We start from the raw sequence: 22,193 nt of genomic DNA on the forward strand, positions 1-22,193 counted from the left end.
TGTTGGGGCGAGGGTGTGCAGCAGAGGAGTCTGTGACTCAGCAGCAGCCCTATTTTTCATCTGCTTTGACAACTGTGACAACATGTGAAAGTGTCTGAAAGGCGACTCTGTGCGGGGCAGCGCCTGCCGACCTGGGGGTAGGGCCCTACCAGGCTGAGCAGGAGATGCAAGAGATGCAGGAGGGCTCCCGGCCGGGACAGGGCCTGCGAAGAAGCCGCCCCGGCCCCCCCGAGCTACTTTATGACGTGCTCCCCAAGCCAAGCCAGGAGGCAGGACACGGTGGGGTGGGGTGGGGCAGCGAAGGGTGCCGGGCCATCTCCTGTGGTTTCTCGGTCTGTGGCAGTCGCCCCTGCGCGTCGTGAGATGCTCAGCTTCCCTCCGGCGTCACGTGGCCCAAGCAGTCCAGGCTGCTGCTCGCACCTGCGTCCACTCAACACGCAGCAGGCACTGCCGTTGTGGGAAGAGTGACGAGGGGGCCTTCCACGAGGACTGACCTGAGAACCTCCCGGAGGAAGATCACCTGCTCCACTGACGGGCCTGACCTCATGCTCTCCCTGTTGGCACCACAGCTCTGGCCCTGAGAGGCCTTACTTCCCGGGAGAACAGCAGCGAGAGCGGACAATTATAAAACGCCCCAAGGAACTCTAGGCTGTCAAATAAAATCTGGAAATGTTGGGAAACTTTCAAGTGGAACGGTGGTGACTTTTCCAAGCTCCAAAAGCAGAATGATATAATCCTATGCATTACAAAATTATCATCCAGGGACGCCCGGGGGGCTCAGAGGTTGAGCGCCTGCCTTCGGCCCAAGGCATGACCCCGGGGTCCCGGGATCCAGTCCCCATCGGGATCCCCGCGGGGAGCCCGCTTCTCCCTCTGTCTGTGTCTCTGCCTCTCTCTCTCTCTCATGAATAAGTAAATAAAATTTTAAAAAAGCTTATCATCCAAAAACTTTCAGTGAGATGAAAGAATTTTAAAAATTATATACACATATATATACACACACAACGTAATATTATTTAGCTCTAAAAAAGAAGCAAACACTGGCATAGGCTATGACACGGAAAAGCCTTGAGAACATCATGCCAAGTGAAATAAGCTGGTTAAGGGGCACCTGCCTGGCTCAGTCAGTAGAGCACGCAACTCTTGATCTCAGGGTTGTGAGTTCAAGCTCCACGTTGGGGGCAGAGATCACTGAAAAATAGTCTTTAGGAAAAAAAAGAAAAAAGCAGCTGGTTAGAAATGAACAAATCTTGTATGATTCCGCTATGTGAGGTACCTAGCGTTGTCAAATTCATAGAGTCAGAAAGCAGGTTGGCCAGGGGTGGGAGGTGGGGAGAATGGAGATTGTTTGATGGATACAGTTTCGGCCTCGGAGGATGACATTGGTTCTCAGGGTGGATGGCGATGGCGATGATGTGCAACATGAGAATGTACTTAATACTACTAAATTGTAAAGTGGAAACTGCACACTTAAAAATGGTTGGTGGTAGGGATCCCTGGGTGGTGCAGCTGTTTGGCGCCTGCCTTTGGCCCAGGGCGCGATCCTGGAGACCCGGGATCGAATCCCACATCGGGCTCCCAGTGCATGGAGCCTGCTTCTCCCTCTGCCTGTGTCTCTGCCTCTCTCTCTCTCTCTCTCTCTCTATCATAAATAAATAAAAATTAAAATAAATAAATAAATAAAAATGGTTGGTGGTGGGCGCCCGGGTGGCCCAGTTGGTTAAGCATCTGCCTTCGGCTCCGGCCATGATCTCAGGGTCCTGGGATCGCGTCCCACCTTGGGCTCCCTGCTCAGCGGGGAGTCTGCTTGTCCCTCTCCCTGTCCCGCTCCCCCTGCTTGTGCTCTCTCTCTCTCTGTCAAATAAGTCAATAAAATCTGCTTAAAAAATGGTTCATGGCAAAGTCTACTTATGTGTATCTTACAACAATCAAGAATAAAAATTTTAGTCCCATTCACATGTGAGCCTTTGTCTAGCGTGGTTGAAGGATGTAGGTAGGATCAGTCACTGTTTGCACAAAGCCTTACTGTTCTCAGATTGATGGGAAAAGAGAAGACAGGCTTCTGTATGTCACATGGAACTTCCCCTCATTATTTGGGAAATGAGTTCCAGTCATTTCATATGACAATTCAACAAAGAGGAGACTCAGGTCTTGAGAGAACTTGATCGCGTTGTGTAAAAGCAAAGAGAAGTTGGACAGAGAGAAGCAGAAGAAGGAGATTGAGATTCCTCCTGGCCTGGCACTCTTCTTTGAGGCAGGTCCATCCGTCCCATAAGTTTCTCCTGACGCACACGTACGCACCTAGCCTTGGATCCAAGATCCAAGTTCCGATGCGTCACATACACAAACAGAATGGAAGTGGAGATGAGTGATCAAATGTTACAAACTTTGCAACAGAACAAGAATCTCATGTGTTGATTTTGAAATATATTTCGAAGAACTGGGCTTAATCAAGCAAATGGAATGATGAGATGGATCATGGCCTCATGTTTCCAGGAAAGAGAGATTATTAATATTAATAGGCTCAAAGCCAAAGCATAATACACTAATCTAATGTTGAAGATGCTGGGCACCGTCCACAACCGTTACTTTCCTCTCTGCTTGAGCTATCGATTCAAACATGTCGACCCTTAGGGCTCATTGTATGTCAGCGCTAACCCGTGAGTAGGACTTCAAAGATGACTACGACATGATCCTTGTCCTTAAGACACTCGCGCTTTCCCTAATTGGCTAGAAAAGTGCTCTGGTGGGCAACTCGGTGCTTCTCTCAGAAGACGTTTTCAAAAATCCTGTCATTAGCCATGTCCCATTGTCTCTCCTCACCTCAGGCACTGATGCAGAAAAAAAAAATAAAGCCCAGAAGTTGGTTGTTTTTGTGTTAGTATCTTCAACTTCTTGTAGTGCTGGCACAGGTAGGCTATGCACCTTCTGCTGGTTTGTTATGTTAGCATCTGCCCCGGACGCATTAGTATCAATAGCAGGATACTCCCTTCCTCAAGGGCCTACTCAATGTTTCCATGGGCAAGCTCCATCCAAGGACACACTCTTCCCACCTTCACATTCTACCCAATAACTCTAAACAAGACCTTTGAGTCTGCTTCTACACCCTGTTCTCAACTGACACTTAGCTCATAACGAAGGTGAATGAAGGACTTAGACTCATTCAATTGCCCTTGAAAGCTCAGATCTCTTCATTCTCTTCATGAAATTCAAGAGCAAACCTCCAAAATGCTCCCAAATCGGTACACTGCCTCTCCTTCTCCATTGCTACCACCGTGGCCCATGCCACCACCCCATCTCCTCTCCCTGGACAACTGTGGTAGCCTCCTTACATGATGCCCTGTTGCCCCTCTTAACCCACCAGAAGTTTTTAAAAACTTCTTTTAAAAACCTTCATTGAATCATGACATCTCCTGCTTAAAAACCAATAGCTGCCCACTGCACACAGACTCCTGAACGGCTTCCAGAACCACACAGTACCGGCTGTGGCCTGCTTCTCATTTTCATTAGCTCGGTCTTCGTGGTCTCCTTTCTGTTCCTGAAGAACAGACCAAGTTCATTCTTGCCCCATGACTTTTATTCCAGTCCTCTCATCTGTCCGGAACACTTGGCCACTGATGTTTACAAGGCTGGCTCCTTCACTTTAAGCTGGATCATTCAGATCTAAACTTAAATATCACCTCCTCGGGGACCACTGGGTGGCTCAGCGATTGAGCATCTGCCTTTAGCCCAGGGCGTGACCCTGGCGTCCCGGGATCCAGTCCCCCGTCGGGCTCCCTGCATGGAGCCTGCTTCTCCCTCTGCCTGGGTCTCTGCCTCTCTCTCTCTCTCTCTCTTTGTCTGTGTCTCTCATGAATAAATAAATAAAATCTTAAAAAAAAATCACCTCCTCAGAGAGCCCTTTCCTTATCTTGTTTTCCAGTTGCTACCCAATCTTTCTCTATCATATCACTCCACGATGAGGCTCTGCAAAGCACTTATTATTGGATAATTTCCTTGTTCATTTATTTGTTGCTTTATTTATCTGTCACTGCCACTAGAGTAAGCCCCATGAAATTGGTGACTTTTTATGTCATTTATTGTTGTGCTGGGATTGATGCCCTGCATAAAGTAGGCATGAAATAAATAACTGATGAATAAATTTGCTATATACGCATAAAAGAGGATGGCTGTCACTCCAGAATTGGTGAGCTTAATCTTGTGTTCACGACACAGGCTCATTCATACACTCACTTATTAAAAAATTTTTATTGATTTTCTATTATATACCAGGTACTATTTTGGAAACAAACACTCATATAACTAAATCCTTATCCTCCAGATACTTAGGTCTCTTCTGCTCCAGAGTAGGGACTACAGCCAAGAAAAGATTTATAACATCATGTGCTGAGTGTTACATTAGAGATGTGCAGAAGAAGGTTGGGGACGGACTCACAGGGAAGATGATCTTGACGAATGAAATCACCAAATGTATTTTGGAGAGGAGAGACCAGAGACAAAGGGAGTTGAGAAAGAGGACCGAGAACATGGGCTCTGGGCTCCCAACAAATCAGGGCATTTAAACTTTTTCCTGGAGGATTTTAAGAAGGCAGGTGTCAATAGGAGATTTTTTTTTAAGATTTATTTATTTATTTATGATAGACAGAGAGAGAGAGAGAGAGAGAGAGAGAGACGCAGAGACACAGGAGGAGGGAGAGCAGGCTCCATGTAGGGAGCCCAACGTGGGACTGGATCCCGGGACTCCAGGATCGCGCCCTGGGCCAAAGGCAGGCGCTAAACAGCTGAGCCACCCAGGGATCCCCGGGAGATTTTTTTAAAAAGGAAGAACACTCTGGCTTACCTGTGAAAACCATTCTTACAGAAGAACACCAGATGAATAAAAGAGGGAAAATGAACGCAGAATACTGAATAGTCAGATGATGACGAGTGGACTAAGGTAAGGGCTGAGAGAATAGAGAAGAAAGGATAGATTCCAGGGGTATTTAGGAAGCAGAATTACTACAACTTGGTGAACAATTAGGGTTTGTCAAACTATATGTTTTGTAGGATATAAGATTGATATACGCAGTGGTGTCCCCTAGCACTAAGTATCTGAGTTCGTAATGAATGAATGAGTGAGTGAATGAGTGAGTAAATGAATACGTGAATAAATAAGGAAAAGTCTATAGATACTCCCAGTTTCTGATGTGGACGTCTGATGTTACGGGTACTGTTACCAATATATGGGCACAAGAAGAGAAGCAGGCTTGGAAAGAGGAAGATAATTTAGGAATTAGTGAACGTGTGGCACCTGCTAGCAAGTTTTGGGCTATCCAGGTCTCCTCTGCATTCTCCTTGCAAATACAATAGTTCTTGTTTCAGTTCATCTCCATTTTGCAATGTCTTTTCACCTGAAACGAAAAGAAGCCTTTTGGTACCCTCGGCGTTCTCAGTGGCCTGCTTCAATCTACTAGGTACATTCTCTACAAACTACAGGGGAGACTGTCGATACCTGGTCCACCACTATGTTAGCAGTTGCCTTTTTTGCAGCCTCACTAGCAATTAGCCTCGCTGGTCTTCCAGCCTCCAGTAGCCGTCTCCTTGCCCTCTTTCTAGGCCCTGCCTGCAGCTGGATCCTTAAACCAACGCTCGAGGGTTTGCTGCAGAGCACTCCCGTTCCTGTTTCAGTTACCTATAGTTGCACAGCAAAGCATCCTAACCTACCCTTCTATTGTTTACTGATGGTCATGATAACAATCTATTATTTCTTCTAACTCTGCTGTTCGGCATTCTGGTTGGTTCTGCTGCCTCACCTGGACTCTGGACTGCTGGTCATGTGATTCTGTGCAGGCGGAAGTCAAGATGGCCTGGAAAGTCCAACGTGCCCTCACTACATTTCTTTTCTTTTTTTTTTTTTTTTTTTAATGCATCTTTCAATGCACTTAAATTCCAGGTAGTTAACATACGGCGTAATACTAGTTTCAGGTGTAGAATTTAGTGACTCCTCGCTTACATACAACACCAGCACTCATCACAAGTGCTCTCCTTAACATCCATCACCCATCTGGCCCATCCCCCACCTACCTCCCTCCACCAACCCTCAGTGTGTTCTCTCGTTAAGAGTCGCCCTCACTACATCGCTGAGCCTACAGCACTGACTTTGGCTAGAAAGCAATGTTTCTCCTCCGTGAAGGCCTACATTCTTCAATAGGTTAAATGAGGTGTCTTCACAGTATGATGGTCAAGGCCAACCCTGGTTCCAGAGGGTTAAACTCATTTCTTGATGAAGTGAGTGCAAGGTCACATTACATAGGGACAGAGGCACAGAGGCATGATTCATTGAAGGCCATTATTATAATGATTTCTTGCACCCCTTCAGCCCCATATCAAATAGGCCATTGCAACATCTGTTATGATTGAGAAGTTGGTCACAACAGCCCCAAAACCATACTGTTTTTGCTTAGCTTTGTGGCAATGAAATGGATGCTCTGTGTCCTGCCTCTTTTACCAAGTAGTTCATTTCTGTGCCAGTCTGTGTCAGAAGTATGTGAGGAGTTAGTGGTCAAGAATTTTCAAAGGAGCTTCCAATCTGGTGAGCAGGGAGAGTGCCTCACCTGGAGTGGACATGGAAGCTCCACACACCTTCCTACATATTTGCCCTCTGCGTCTCTTCCATCTGGCGATTCCGGAGTTGTATCCATTTATAATAAACCAGTAATCTAATTATATTGACAAGGATTGGCCGTGGAGACAAAACACTAACTTGGTTAGAATGATTGCTTTCTGCAGGCTTTGCACCTCCTTGGCATTTCCTTCTTTGTGCTTTCTGCCAGCTTTCTTGGCTCACCTCCATAAAACCTGGAAGAAGGAAGAAACCCAGCCACTAGCCTTATTCAGAACTATGTCTTTCAACCTTTGAATGCAGAAGTTATCCCATGGATATGGCCATGTAGGCACCAAGTCCTGTCCATATGGAACCAATAATGTACCTTACACACATCTAGACTACTTGCTCTCAGGAGACTAGAGATACCGTTCTCATGAATAAAGCTCAAATTTATTTAAAACCTTTTTTTTAAAAGATTTTATTTATTTATTCATGAGAGACAGAGACAGAGGGAGAAGCAGGCTCCACACAGGGAGCCTGACGCAGGACTTGATTCTAGAACTCCAGGATCACGCCCTGGACTGAAGGCAGGCGCCAAACCACTGAGCCACCCCAGGGATCCCTATTTAAAATCTTTTTAAACAGATTTTCTAAAATTAATTTTTTAAAAGTAGGCTCCATGCCCAGTGTAGAGCCTAACACAAGGCTTGAACTCACAACCCAGAGACCAAGACAGAGCTGAAATCAAGTGTTAGATGCTTATCTGACCGGGCCACCCAGTCTGTAAAATTAAATTTTTTTTAAAACCCCACAGATCCAAGAAGCTCAGTAAAATTTAACAGGATAAACAGAGATAAAACACACCTAAGAACATCATAGTCCATTGCTAAAAACCAAATATAAGAAAATCTTCAAAACAAACTGTAAAAAAAGACATATATACAAAGAAGCAAAATATTAATTATGACTAATTTATTATCAAAAACAACAGAGGGTAGTGGCACCTGGGAGGCTCGGTTGATTCAGCTCTTGGTTTCAGCTCAGGCCACGATCTCAGGGACGTGAGATGGAGCGCCATGTTGGGCTCCACACTCAGTGCAGAGTCTGTTTGAGATTCCCTCCCCCTCTGCCCTTTCCCCTGCTCTCCCCCCCCCCCGTTTCTCTCAAATAAAATAAGTAAATAAAATCTTAAAAAACAAAAACAACAAAACAATAAAGGCCAGAAGACAAGGGAATGACATCTTTAAAATACTAGAGAAGGAAGACTCTTAACCCAGAATTCAAAATATACAAAAAACAACCTTCAAAAATGAAATAAAAAGGAAGACATTTTTAGGCAGATCAAGACTAAGAGAATTTCTCTGCAAGAGATCTGCACTACAAGAAATACTAAGAGAAATTCTTTAAGCTAAAAGCTGAGGAAAATGTTATCAGACGAAATCCTGGGTCTCCAGGATAGAATATAGAACACCAAAACCAGTAAATATTTAGGTAAATATGAGATGATATATTGTTATTATGCTTGCTATACTGAGCTATATGCATGATACATTACTATCCTTTTTGCTTTCAGTATACTTTGTGTATTTAAATATATTTAAAACAAAAAAGTATAGCAGTAGATTGTAAAAGTAACATATGATCACAAGTGCCCAAGAGACAGGGGTAGTAAGTAGAAGTACACAGTTGCAGAGCCTTACATTACTTGTCAAATAGCATAATATTATTTGAAGTTAGGATGAATTAAAGATGGATATTATAATCTGTAGAGCAACCGCTAAAGAATGAAACTAAAGAGATACAGCTAAAAATGTTAATAGATGAAATAGAATGAAATATTAAATAGTGATTGATATTGCCCAAAAGAAGGCAAGAAAAAAGAAGCAAAAGAACAAGTAGGATAAATAAGAAGTAGATGATGAAATGGTAAATTTAAATCCAACCATATCAATAACTACATTAAGTTCAAATAGACTGAACACTTCAATTAAAATGTAAAGATTTTTTTTAAAAAGGTAAAGATTGTCAGACTGAGAGGAAGGAAGGATTCAACTACATGTTATTTTCAGGAAACACATCTTGAATAAAACAAGTTTTAAAAAAAAAGACTAAAAGAATGTTCATAGCAGTGTTATTTATAATAGCCAAAAAATTGGAAGAACTTCAAATGTCTATTGCACTAGTTACACATTGCTGCATTAAAACATTACCCTAGGGGGATCCCTGGGTGGCTCAGCAGTTTGGCATCTGCCTTTGGTCCAGGGCATGATCTTGGAGTCCCTGGATCGAGCCCCGCATCGGGCTCCCGGCAGGGAACCTGCTTCTCCCTCCTCCTGTGTCTCTGCCTCTCTCTCTCTCTCTCTCTCTCTCTCATAAATAAATAAATAAATAAATAAATAAATAAATAAATATTTAAAATAAAAAAACAGTACCCCAAAACTTAATGGATTAAAGCAACATTATTTCCTAGTTTTTGTGGTCAAGAATCTCAGCAAAAAGAAGCACGCTCTTCTCTCATGAGGCTTCAATGAAGCTGCTGACTGTGGCTGTGGTCGTCCCAAGGCTCACCTTGGGGAAGGATCTATTTCTAAGCTTACTCCCATGGTTGTGGACAAGATTCAGTTCCTCACAGGCTATGGGAATGATGGCCTGAGTCCCTCACTGGCTGTTGGCTGGAGGTCTCCCTCAGTCCCTTGCCATGTGGACATCTCCATAGGGCAGCTCACAACACGGAGGCTTGCTTCATTAGAGGAAACAAGAAGAACCAGAGAGAGAGAAAGAGAGAAGGAAGGAAGTCAAGTTTCCTACATCCAAATCTTGGAAGCAATATTCCATGATACTTGCTATATATTGTTCATTAAAAGAAAGTCAAGAGGTCCAACCCATGCTCAAAGGGAGGGACTCTCAAGGGTATGATTAGCAAGAGGTGAGGATCACTGGGAAGCACAACAGCAGCTGCCCACTGCATCTATCTGCAGGAAAATATATTTAAAGACTATAATATTTTCATACAATAGAATACTACTCAGTATTATTTTATTTTATTTATTTGTTTGAGAGAGAGAGACAGACACAGTGTGAGCAAGGGGAAGGTCAGAGGGGGAGGGAGAGGGACAAGCAGACTCCAGGCTAAACGCAGAGCCTGGTATGGGGCTCCATCTTAGGACCCAGAGATCATGACCTGAGCTGAAATCAGGACTTGGAGGCTTAATCGACTGAGCCATCCTGGTGCCCCTACTCAGTAATTTTTAAAAAAAGAATAAACCACTAATATACACAGAAACATAGATGAATCTCAGGAAGTCTTACTCAATAATGACGAGCAAAAAAAAAGCAACCACTAATATACACAGAAACATAGATGAATCTCAGGAAGTCTTACTCAATAATGACGAGCAAAAAAAAAAGCAACTGCAAAGGAATACGGGTTACAGGATTCCATTTATATGGAGTCCAAAACAGGCAAAACTCACCTGTGATGACGGAAATCCGAACAATACTTAACTCTGGATGTTTGAAGGGTATTATCTGGAAAGAAGCAAGAGGAAAAGTTTTCAGTGCTGAAAGTGTTCTAGATCTTCTTTTACCAAATTTGTTGAATGAAACATGTAAGGTCCATGCATTTTATGCAAATGATACCTCCATAAAAAATTATAAAAATTAATGCTTAAAAAGTAACCTAGGCTTATTTCTCAAAAGTAAAAATTATAAAAACCTTGTTTCAGCCAATGTTAAACAAAACATACTAGCCTAACATCATCTTCCAGCCCAAGAACCTAGAAGATGTTGACTCACCAGAGAAGATATATTTTAAAATGCAATCAGATCAAGTGCCCCCCTCAGTGCCCGTCACCCATTCACTTGACGGGATGAGCACTGGGTGTTATTCTGTATGTTGGTAAATTGAACACCAATAAAAAATAAATTTATTATTAAAAAATGCAATCAGTTTGCATGATATCATGTCTGACTAAAACGTAAGGATGTTAAGAAATCATTCCACTTTTCATAGTAATAAAAGATAAACCTACAATAGCCAAACTGTGGAAGGAGCCTCGGTGTCCATCGAAAGATGATGGATAAAGAAGATGTGGTTTATGTATACAATGGGATATTCCTCAGCCATTAGAAACGACAAATACCCACCATTTGCTTCGACATGGATGGAACTGGAGGGTATTATGCTGAGTGAAATAAGTCAGTCGGAGAAGGACAAACATTGTATGTTCTCATTCATTTGGGGAATATAAATAATAGTGAAAGGGAATATAAGGGAAGGGAGAAGAAATGTGTGGGAAATATCAGAAAGGGAGACAGAACGTAAAGACTCCTAACTCTGGGAAACGAACTAGGGGTGGTGGAAGGGGAGGAGGGCGGGGGGTGGGGGTGACTGGGTGACGGGCACTGAGGGGGGCACTTGACGGGATGAGCACTGGGTGTTATTCTGTATGTTGGCAAATTGAACACCAATAAAAAATAAATTTATTATAAAAAAAGATAAACCTAAGATTAGTCAACTACCCAGTAGAACATAATGCCATTGCTCTTTTCTTAAAAATTTTCACACTTAAAAAAATCAAAGTTATCTGATACACAGAAGATCTTTTTCGAAAGGGTTCCAAAAGCAGAATGAAAAATTTTCCACTCTCAACCTTAAAGGAATGATATTTTGTTTTAATGAAATATAAAATCACCCGAAGACAAGTTATTCTTCATGAGTTCTCTTTCTTTCTTTCCTTCTTTTTTCACCCTTCCTCTTTATTTGCTGTTCTCATATCCTTAACTTATTCCATTGGCCAGAAATTAGTGGTGAACAATTAGCAGACAGCACCACAGTTGTCTTTGGACGTTCTAAGAATACAGGTGCTTGATCATCGGGAAGCCTGCACCATTTATATTTATATTAGAATACAAAATGTTTGCACTGTCATTCAAATATGAAAAAGTAAAACAAAAAAAAAAGAAAGAAAGAAAAAGTAAAACACCTGTTTACCCTCCATTGCCATTACCCAAAACCTCACTGAAATGATGGTAAAAAAAAATTTCTTTTTAAAGAAAACCTAAAAAGTCCACACGTGAAGGTAGAAGAGATCATAGCAGGAGGATGTCAACCCAACAGACAGGACAACTGACTTCGCATAGTAGAGAAAGGCGGGATGAAGTATCTACAGCAGGGCGGGGGTGGAGGATGGCAAGAAGCAAGTTGACGAGGTTGCCAAACCCCGCAAAACCCAGAAATGAGAGCAATAAGCTATCTCTGAATACAGGGAGCGGGTGAGTCTGGAAACAAAAGGTTCCAGATCTCCCTGCCCCTGCACAGCCAGGTGACGAACCCTCCCTCTTCCGCAGGGGGCTTGGGGAGGGACATGTCCAAGCACATTTGGATAGTTTAGTTCATAGGTTTGCCTTCAGTGAAAGCAATTTTATAATTCTGTGAAAAGTTTAGAACCGAAATAGCTACATGGAGAGAAAACTAAGCCAATTTTTAAAAAGGCAATTATTATCTTCAGACAAAAACAAAGACTTCTACAGGAATGGATATTTAACTGTAGCATACTGCCTGGCTCAGCACAGGGGAGTATTTATGTAGTTATAACAAGGCAAGAACCTGGAGAATTTGTCCCCATTTCTGATGTAACTATATCGGGAAGATGGGGGGAGAGAAGTGTGAAGATGGTAGGAAGGAAATAAGACAGCTAAAGCCTTGCCTTTCCTGGTAGAAAGTCAACCCCTAATAATTAAAAGTGAACAAATTAAGAAATTACAGCATAGGGCTATTATGAGAGTAATACAGAGGTGGGGGCGCCTGGGTGGCTTAGTCAATGGAGCGCGAGAGACTTCTGATCTCAGGGTTGTAAGTTCGAGCCCCACGTTGGGTGAAGATATAACTTAAAAATAAAATCTTAAAAAAAGAAAAAAAGTTTTTTTAAAAAAGATACATGGTAGCCCGGGTGGCTCAGCGGTTTAGTGCTCCCTCAGCCCAGGGCCTGATCTGGAGACCTGGGATCGAATCCCACATCAGGCTCCCTGCATGGAGCTTACTTCTCCCTCTGCTTCTCTCTCTATATATATATCTCTCATGAATAAAAAAATAAAATATTTTATAAATAAATAAATAAAACCACTGAAAGACTCTAAAACCTTGACTCTGAGAGTAGGTATTGGAGAGTAGGACAAAATACAGTAAAGAGAGGTCAAGCAAGAAGCCGCTATATTTTAAGTCTCATACAACTGTCTGATTTCTTAACTCTGATAAAAATTTAAAACTAAATTTTTCAAAAAGTGTTGAAATGAATGCTTCCTTTCCAAGAAGAAACTTTTCTGAATATAAAGCTGACTTGAAGGTATCTACCATTATTTTAACTGATCTTTCTGTTAAATATTCAACAAAACTCCTGCTCTTACTGTGTTGGGGTTTTTTTCCTTTAATTAAACCTTTAATTTTGAGAAAATCATAGATTCCTATGCAAGTGGTAAGAAACAATACCTGAAGATTGGTTGTGTTCTACACCCAGTTTCCCTCAGTGGTAACATCTTGCAAAACTATCGCACAACATCACAACTGGGCTACTGACATTGGTATGGTCAAGGCACAGACCACTCCTTCACCAGAAAGTTTCCTAACGTTGCCTTATACGGCCTTCCCCACTTCCTTCTGCTTCCCCGTCCCCAACTCTGAACGCTGGCAACCACTAATTTTTTCTCCACTTCTCTAGTTTTTTGTTATATAATTCTTTATCAATGAAATAACATAGTATGTGAATCTGCGGGATTAGCTTTCTTTGCTCAGTGTGAGTGCCTGGAGATTCATCCAAGTTGTTGTGTGTATCAGTAATCCATTCATTTTTAGGGACGCCTGGGTGGCTCAGTCGGGTAAGCGTCTGCCTTTGGCTCAGGTCATGATCCCAGGGTCCTGGGATGGAGCCCTGTGTCGGGCTCCACGCTCAGTGGGGAGCCTGCTTCTCCCTCTCCCTCTGCCCTCCCCCCAGTTCATGTGTGCTCTCTCTCTTGCTCTGCTCTCTCTCAAATAAATACATAAAATATTAAAAAATAATAATTAATAATAATTCATTCTTTTTTATTCCTGAGTAGTACTCTAAAGTATGGATGAATCATAGTTTGCTTAACCATTCATACTTTGAAGCCTGTGGGTTGTTGTTTTGTTATTGTTGTTGTTTGCTTGTTTGGCTGTTACAAATAGAGCTGTTATGAACATTTGTGTACAGATTTTTAAGAGACATACATTTTCTCTTTCTCTAAGATTAATGCCCAAGAGTACAATTTTTGAGTTGTACTGTAGCTGCATGTTTAGGTATTTTTTTATGACAGCTTTATCAAAATGTAATTCATCCATTTAAGTGTATCATTCAGTAGTTTTTAGCATATTCACAGACTCATGTAACCATTACTATAATTAATTTTAAAACATCTTTTAGTGATTTTATTTATTTATTCATGAGAGACACAGAGAGAGGTAGAGACACAGGCTGAGGGAGAAGCAGGCTCCCTGTGGGGAACCCAAAGTGGGACTTGCCCAGGACCCCGGGGTCACGCCCTGAGCTGAAGGCAAATATTCAACCACTGAGTCAACCCGGGCGTCCCTAAAACATTTTCATAGCCTCAAAAAGATAGCCCACAGCCTTGAGCTATCACTCCCCATCCCCCCAAATACTCCAATCCTAAACAAACAACCAAAAATGTAATTTCTCTCTTTACACATATGCCCATTCCAGACATTTCGTATAATCATATAATATGTGGTTTTGGTGACTGGCTTCTTTCACTAAGCATGATGCTTCCAAAGTTCATCATGGTCTAACATGTATCAGTACTTTGTTCCTTTTTATGGCTGAATAATGTTCCATTATATAGATACGTCACATTTTGTGATCCTTTCATCAGCTGATAGACATTTGAGCTATTTGCACCTTGTGCTATTATGAATAATGCTGCTACGAACATTCATGTACAAGTTTTGTATGGGCATCTTGGGAACAGGTGCTGAGACCAGAACTGCTGAGTCATATGGTAACTCCATGTTAAATTTGAGAAACTTAAAAAAGTAAAAAGTAAAAAAATTAAATAAAAAATAAAAAAATTTTTGAGAAACTTCCAGACTGTTTCCCAAAGTGGCTGTACCACTTAACATTCACACTAGCATGTATGGAGGTTTCGATTTCTCTACATCCTTATCAATACTTGTTATTATCTGATTTTTTTTATTCTAGCCATGCCGGTGGGTATAAAGCTGTATCTCATTGTGGTTTTGGTTTGTATTTCCCTATTGACTAATGATATTGAGCATCTTTTCCTGTGCTTATTGGCCACTTGGACATTTTCTCTGGAAAAATATCTATTTAGACCCTTTTCTCAATTTTTAAATTGGGTTGTCTTTTTATTGATGGGTTGTAGGAATATACTTTTTGGATATTAGACCCGTAACAAATACGATTTTCAACTATTTTCTCATATTCTGAGGATTGTCTTTTACACGTTTATTTTTATAGGAAACCGCCAATCCGTTTTTCAGAATGAGCTTACCGTTTTATATGCCTACCATTCCTGTGTAAGTGTTCCAGTTTATCTGCATTCTCATCAGCATCTGGGGTTGTAATTATTTTTAATTTTAGCCCTTCTGATAGTTGTAGAGTGAAATCCCATTGTATGGTTTTAATTCTGCATTCTCTAATGGCTAAGGATGTTAGCACATCTTTCACATGTGCTTACTTGCCAATTGTATACTTTCTTCAGTGAGTTACACATTCTGTTTATGAATTTTCCTCGTTTTCCTATGGGGTTATTTGTTTTTTTTACTGTTGAGTTTTGAGAGTTCCTTATATATTATAGATATTAGTCCTTTGTCAGATATATGGATTTTAAAGTTTTCTTCCAGGTTTTCATCCTGCAAACAGAATCTTTCACAGAGCAAAGGTTTTTTTTTTTCATTTGGGTAATGTCTAATTTATGCATTTTTCCTTTTGTGAATATTGTTTTGGGTCCTGGTCTAAGAGCCAGTCTCTCATTCCTGAAGTCTTTGCCTAGTACTAGATTTTGAAGATTTTCTCTTTTACTTCTTTCTGAAAGTTTTGGTGTTACATTTTACCTTGAGTATATGACCCATTTTGACTTATTTTCTAATTAAATATGAGGCTTAAGTCTTGGTTCATTTTCTTGGCCTGTGGATGTCAAATTTCTCCAGCACCTTTTGTTGGAAATTTTCCCATTTTTCCTCAATTGAATTACTGTTTAATGTTTGTCAAAAATCAGTTGGACCAAAAAAAGAAATCAGTTGGGCATAATTGTGTGGGTCTATTTCTGGCTTCTTTATCTGTCTATCTCTCTAACAGGGCATGTTGTATTGATGAGGATAGTGCTGCAGCAGGCCTTCATATCAGGTATAGTGATTCCTCCTACTTGATTCGTCTTTTTTGAGATCATTTTAGCTACTCTAGGACTGTGCCTTTCCTATAAATTTTAGAATAAACTTGTCTAGGTCTACAAATACCTTCTTTTAAATTAATTCAACATGTATAATTTAAAAGAGCTATCTAGAGAATGTTAAATTAGTTCAGTAATTTGTCTTTTTAAATTATTTTGAGATATATAGAGCAAATTAGATTAATGCATATGGCCGGCATTGATTAGCTCCTTGGCATTGCAATTTTAAAAGCTGAGTAAGCCATTAGGCTTTTATATTGCTTCAATTAAAGAAAATGGGGGTAAGGAGGTGAAATTGCCATTTGTGTACAGACTTCTACCGCATAGCATGAAAGTGGTTTACTATGAATGTGCTATTCAAGCAAATCAATAAGAAAGAGATAAGCAACCCAACGGGAAAGTGGACAGATATTATAAGTAGGCAATTTCACAACAAAGACATGAGGAGAAGTGCTCAAATGCTCTAGCAAACACAGATAAACAAGTGTGTGTGTTGAGATACGTGGAAACAAGTCACTGCTAGGCCTGGACGAGCACACACATACAGAGGTTAAGGGGAAGAAATGGAATTGGGCATAGGTTGGGGAGGGTAAGGTTTAGAGAAGCCTTTCAGATTTCACTTTATATTTCTGTATTGTTTGAAATTATTTTACAATGAGCATTTTCATTCATCTTCAGTAGTACTTAAGATATTTTAAGTTATGTTTTGTGTGTTCGTGTTAGGTTGCTGCCAAAATAATATAACTCCTACCAAAGGGAAATCAAACCTATTGATGTAACTGAGTATATAGGAATGACATAATATTAACAGCCCGAAATAATTTTAATTCCCCCACTTAATTTATCAGACTCTTTTAGATTTGTGCTGTTGTTTTCAGGGATTGCTCCCAAATATTACTAACCAATTCCCTTAGCATTTTAGACAAAGGCAAATCTGGTGCTCATTAGTGAGTCATTCTCTTTGGCTCTGATTAAACAAACACGGGATTTCGCAGGCACAGAAGCAAGCATTGCCCTACTCCTGACTGTAACCAGCAGAGATTGTAAAAAAAATCCACTATTGTTTTCATGAGCAGAGAATACTGGTAATCCGTTCCTAATGGGGCAAACTTTTAAAGTTATTTTCTGAAGATTTGTTGAATTTGTGCCTATCCATTCTAGCTGCCCAGCCTCCTATGGCACTTGCAAGTTGCCTTCCTATAGTTGCTGTGTTTATCAGCCAAGGCTTTTGTTTTCAAGCAACTGAAACAACACTGGCTTTCTCAAGCGAAAGAGTAATTTATTAGAAGGTCATCAGGGCTGACCAAATTGATGGGAGTCCAGTTGGCCAGGCTTGAGGAATGGGAATAATCCCAAGGAGGACTGTATGACCAGGAAGAGCAACAGATACCCCAACAAAGGTCATCCAACAGGACATTAAGGCCTCTGCCTCTATGACAAATTGGGCCTACATCTGTTTCTACAACGTTGCATGACCAAGTACAGGACAGGGTGTCCAATAGGAGGGCCCAAGGTCGTATGTCCTCTGAATCTGACAAGGCCAAGGTGGCCACTATCCCCCTCTGGAGATACATGAAGTGGAAGGTTACTTAAGTGGTAGATGAGAGTGCTAAAACAAAATGCCGGTTTGCTTGATGGCCAAGGCCAAAGGCAAAATTATCCAGCCCAATTACAGACTCATTTTTAACTTGCCGATATGGTGCTTTAACAGCGATATCAGAGCAGAGTTCTTGGGTCTCTCCTGTTCTTTCACAAGATTACTCATTTCCCTGTAAGAAAAATGTATCTTGGGACGTATGGGTGGCTCAGTGGTTACGCATCTGTTCAGGATGTGATCCTGTAGTCCAGGGATTGAGTCCCGCATCGGGCTCCCTGCATGGAGCCTGCTTGTCCCTCTGCCTATAGAAATAAAATCTTTAGAAATAAATAAAAATTTATTGGGCCGAAGGCAGACACCCAACTCCTGAGCCCCCCAGGTGTCCCGATAAGCAGCTTTAAAGGTAAAGATGGTGGATTTAACAAGTGTTGTAATATTCTCTCCCTCCTGAGATTTCTCTAAAAGGACATTATATAGATGTATTTTGAAAGATCCTTATATCATATGAAGATTTTGGAAGCTAAGAAGCAGATATGAAAGTGGCAACCACCTTAGCAGAACAAGGGAGCTAAATCCTACCCTAGAAGTGAGGGAATCTGAGACATAATCACTACACTGTAGAGAAAAAGAAAAAAAGCTCAGGAATTGATAGTACCATATACTTGTAAATGTGGTAAAAACGTGAGGATTGGTTGAAAGTGTGTTGAGGAATCAACATAACTCCCAGATCCGGGCCCTAACCCTGATCAGCGTGGCCACTGCTCTTCCACTTCCCCTACGGAAGACTGGACCGTGTTTTGTTTGTTTTCTTTGAAGGGGGCAGAACAGAGGATCTCTGGACAGGATAAAATCATTTATAACAGAGAATGGAGGCGACGTACTAAAGACAGGAGCACTAAGTGGATATTTGCATGATGAAGGATGAGGCCCTGGCCTCCTTCCCCCAAACAGTTCCCAGATGCGGCAGCCAAGCAAATCACTGGAAGATTCTTATCTGGAAAACAGGACTGATCTAAGAGCTCAGACCTACAGACACGGACACTGACGGCTTTCCCAACACAGCCCAGCCAGGTCGGCCTAGAGTGAAGGTCATCACCTGCAAAACTCACACAGGCACTCAGGGCTTCCATTCATGTTTTTACTTCCAATTCTTAAATATGAGCAAACACTCAAGGGTTACCAGAAAGGGAGGAAATATTCGATGTGAAAAACAATGATGAAAACAAATGAACAGAAGGAACTTGGAAGAAACAAAGACTAAACAGGGAAAAGAAAACTTCAAAATCCAACATAACCAATATCCTCATACAGTTCAAAGGAGCTATTATATCCATGGAATAGAAACACCTACTTTTAACATGGTTTATTCCAGGAGAAGAAAAAAAAAAAGGAAGTTTAAAAAAATGATAGAAATGAAAAACCGTAAGAGTTTTGTAAGATAAAGTGAGGTAGATCTCTCAGAAAGCAAACAAAAAAGACAAAGAAATGCAAAAGGTCAAGAAAACTGGAGGGTAAAATAAGAAGTTCTCCTTTTAGGAGAGTCCCTAAAAGGATGACTATCTCTGGGAATGGTTTCTTTCTCTTTATTTATCAAGCAGTCAGTGTGTGTGTGTGTGTGTGTGTGTGTGTGTGTGTGTGTATGAGAGAGACCACCAGGGAGAGACAGAGACAGGAGTTCCAACATCTAACCTACAGTAATATGAACGCTAGAGAGAGAGAACTTGGGAAACAGAGAGGAGAAAATCATCAGCAAAATAATCAAGAAAAATTCACAATACACAAGACTATATATACACTTCCAGGTTCTAAGAACCCACTGTCCAACACAGTGGTGGGAAAGTCTCTCATTAAAGACGCAGGGGCCCTTGGCTGGGTCAGTCGGTAGAGCGTGAGCCTCGATTTCAGGGTCATCAGTTCATGCCCCACAGTGGGTATGGAACGTACTTAAAAAATAAGTTAGGGTTGAGCGTCAGCTTTCTGCTCAGGGTGTGACCCCAGGGTCCTGGGATCGAGTCCCGCGTCGGGCTCCCCGCAGGGAGCCTGTGTCTCTGCCTCCCTCTCCTTGTCTCTCATGAATAAATAAATATTTTAAAAATAAGTTAGATAAATAAAATAAAATAAGAAATCTTCAATAAAATTCCTTTACAAAAGAGAAAGATACAACTTTGTGCAGTTTCTGAACACTGGGGACAAAGAGAAGATTTAACAAGTATCTGGGAATGGGAAGATAGAAATTCAGGAATCAAAATATTGTCAGACTTCTCAACAGCAACACTGGAAGCTTGAAGCAAAGAAGAGGGATCCCTGGGTGCCGCAGCGGTTTGGCGCCTGCCTTTGGCCCAGGGCGCGATCCTGGAGACCCGGGATCGAATCCCACGTCGGGCTCCCGGTGCATGGAGCCTGCTTCTCCCTCTGCCTCTGTCTCTGCCTCCCTCCCTCTCTCTCTCTGTGTGACTATCATAAATAAATAAAAATTTAAAAAAAAAACCACACACAAAGAAGAGATGCCATCAAAATTCCGAGGAGGATTATTTCTGAGAGTTTTATAAATTATCAATCAAGTATATCAATCAGGATCCTGGCAGGAAGGAGACGGTGAACCCCAGGAGGATAACGGTGGACGTTTAAAGAGGGGACTGGCTGTAGGTGGGGAGAACACCATCATCACGGGGCCAGAGAGGACGAGTTCCCAGCACCCGGAGAGTAGCTGCACGCAGAAGGCCAGGGGAAAGGGGAACCTTCTAGTAGAGGGTGCACACAAGGGCCTCAACCTGGCAGGAGAGAGGCCAAGAAACATCCTCCAGCCTCTCGTTTGCGGCCTCCCCGTCTCCTGCTCATGCTTCACCGCCCAGACAGCTGAAGGCCAGATGGCCAGCCACTGCAAGCCCGCGTCTACAGACCTCAGCTTCCTAGGAAACCGAGCAGGGTGGGGAGGGTGGAGTGAGTAATAAAGACTAAATCGGTTAAAATGTGGAAAGCCTCTAGAGTAATGCCCATCACCTTTTAAACACTCAATGCGCCTTAGCTGTATTGTTGCTAGCCTCATCATCGTCGTTGTCATTAAGACGGAACTATTAAAATTCGCGTGAAATCCAACGTTGACAATCAGCTTAACCATTTTCTGGATCCCCTTCCTCCTTCCCTGATAAGACTCTTTGACACAAATATGCAAAGCGTATTGTAAAATTTTACTACCATAAAAAGTAATTTTCCACTGACTCCCAGGGACTTTTCAAGTTTTCTCCAGATTTATTAGTGACAAGTCATCTGGAATAAATTTGTATTGGACTTACTTGTAGCGATGTGTAATTCAGAAGTAGTGTGATTGGGTAGAAATAATTACAAAGTACCGATTCAGTGCTACGATCTTCCAGGAAAATAAATGTAGCACTGATAGTTTCTTCCCATGCGGTAATTTAATCAGATTACCGTTAGCTCAGTATTTTGCAAAGTAAGCACCATAATCCCAGGAAGTGCTGAATAGGATGGGGTAAGAGATTGGGGTGGGTGGGGCACACCATAATAAAATAAGAGAATTACATCGACCTTAAAATACAATTTAGGGGCACCTGGGTCGGTGGCTCAGCCGTTGAGCGTCTGCCTTCGGCTCAGGGCGTGACCCCCGGGTCCCGGGATGGAGTCCCACGTCGGGCTCCCCGCATGGAGCCTGCTTCTCCCTCGGCCAGTGTCTCTGCCTCTCTCTCTGTCTCTCTCATGAATGAATAAATAAAATCTTTTAAAAAAATCACTAAAATGTAATTTAGTTCACAATGCAAATAACCACTACTATACAAAATAGATTGTTCAATGTTTCATCTCAAAAGTAATCAATGTGATATGAATTTAAATAATAATGAGATGCCAATTTTGACCTACTCAATTAGCAAAGATCTTAAAAATCATGCTATCCAGGATTTGTTGGAATAGAGGAAAAATGGAACTCATACTGAGGATGGTGTGTGCATTAGCACAAACCTTTTCAAAGGACAAGCTGGCGGTATGCGCTTAAAACATTCACACCTATCACAGTCTCCGTGGAAGACACAGATAAGGACGTCACACCGCGTATGGTAGAGACGCGCCCTTTGTGTGCAACACAAAGGTAGAAATGGTTCAAATGATTAATTGTTCACGGGAAGCAAATGTCACTTCACAAAAGAGATGGCACTTGGATAAGATTTTGAAGTGATCAAGCTTCACAGGGCACAGTCAACAGTTCCAGTAAGAGTCACACTTCTTCTGAATCACTACACAAAAACAGAGACATGTTAAGGCAAAGTATTTTCATTAATTGTGAAACTTCTGATGTAGCTGGAGGGGTGGAAAATAGTGCCTGGAAAACAAGGCCTCATCATTTGAGAACCAATGGACGACGAGAAGAGAAAATCATCTGCTTTTTGGTGAGGTCATGAATATGGCTTTTAAAACCATAGTGTAGAGAGAAGTTGAGCAATTGCCCACCCATAGCACTCCCACCCCACAGCCACCGAAAAACCCCAGTCTGGCAAAAAAAAAAAAAAAAAAAAAAAGGAAGAAGGAGGAGGAGGAGGAAAAGAAGAAAAAACAAGGCTG

At 41.7% G+C, this 22,193-nt stretch overlaps 1 long non-coding RNA gene across 1 annotated transcript; it reads right to left on the minus strand.

Annotated features, from left to right (window-relative positions):
• Window positions 1-335: 335 nt before the first annotated feature.
• On the minus strand, window positions 336-21,625 carry LOC112649638 (uncharacterized). Its single transcript, XR_003129699.3, has 5 exons — window positions 21,191-21,625; window positions 10,060-10,114; window positions 6,743-6,837; window positions 5,291-5,390; window positions 336-1,203 (listed from the first exon to the last, which is right to left on the minus strand). It is a non-coding gene; the product is annotated as an uncharacterized LOC112649638 (long non-coding RNA).
• Window positions 21,626-22,193: the final 568 nt, after the last annotated feature.

Source organism: Canis lupus, chromosome 19 (assembly GCF_003254725.2).
Source record: "Canis lupus dingo isolate Sandy chromosome 19, ASM325472v2, whole genome shotgun sequence".
NCBI classification, from domain to species: domain Eukaryota; kingdom Metazoa; phylum Chordata; class Mammalia; order Carnivora; family Canidae; genus Canis; species Canis lupus.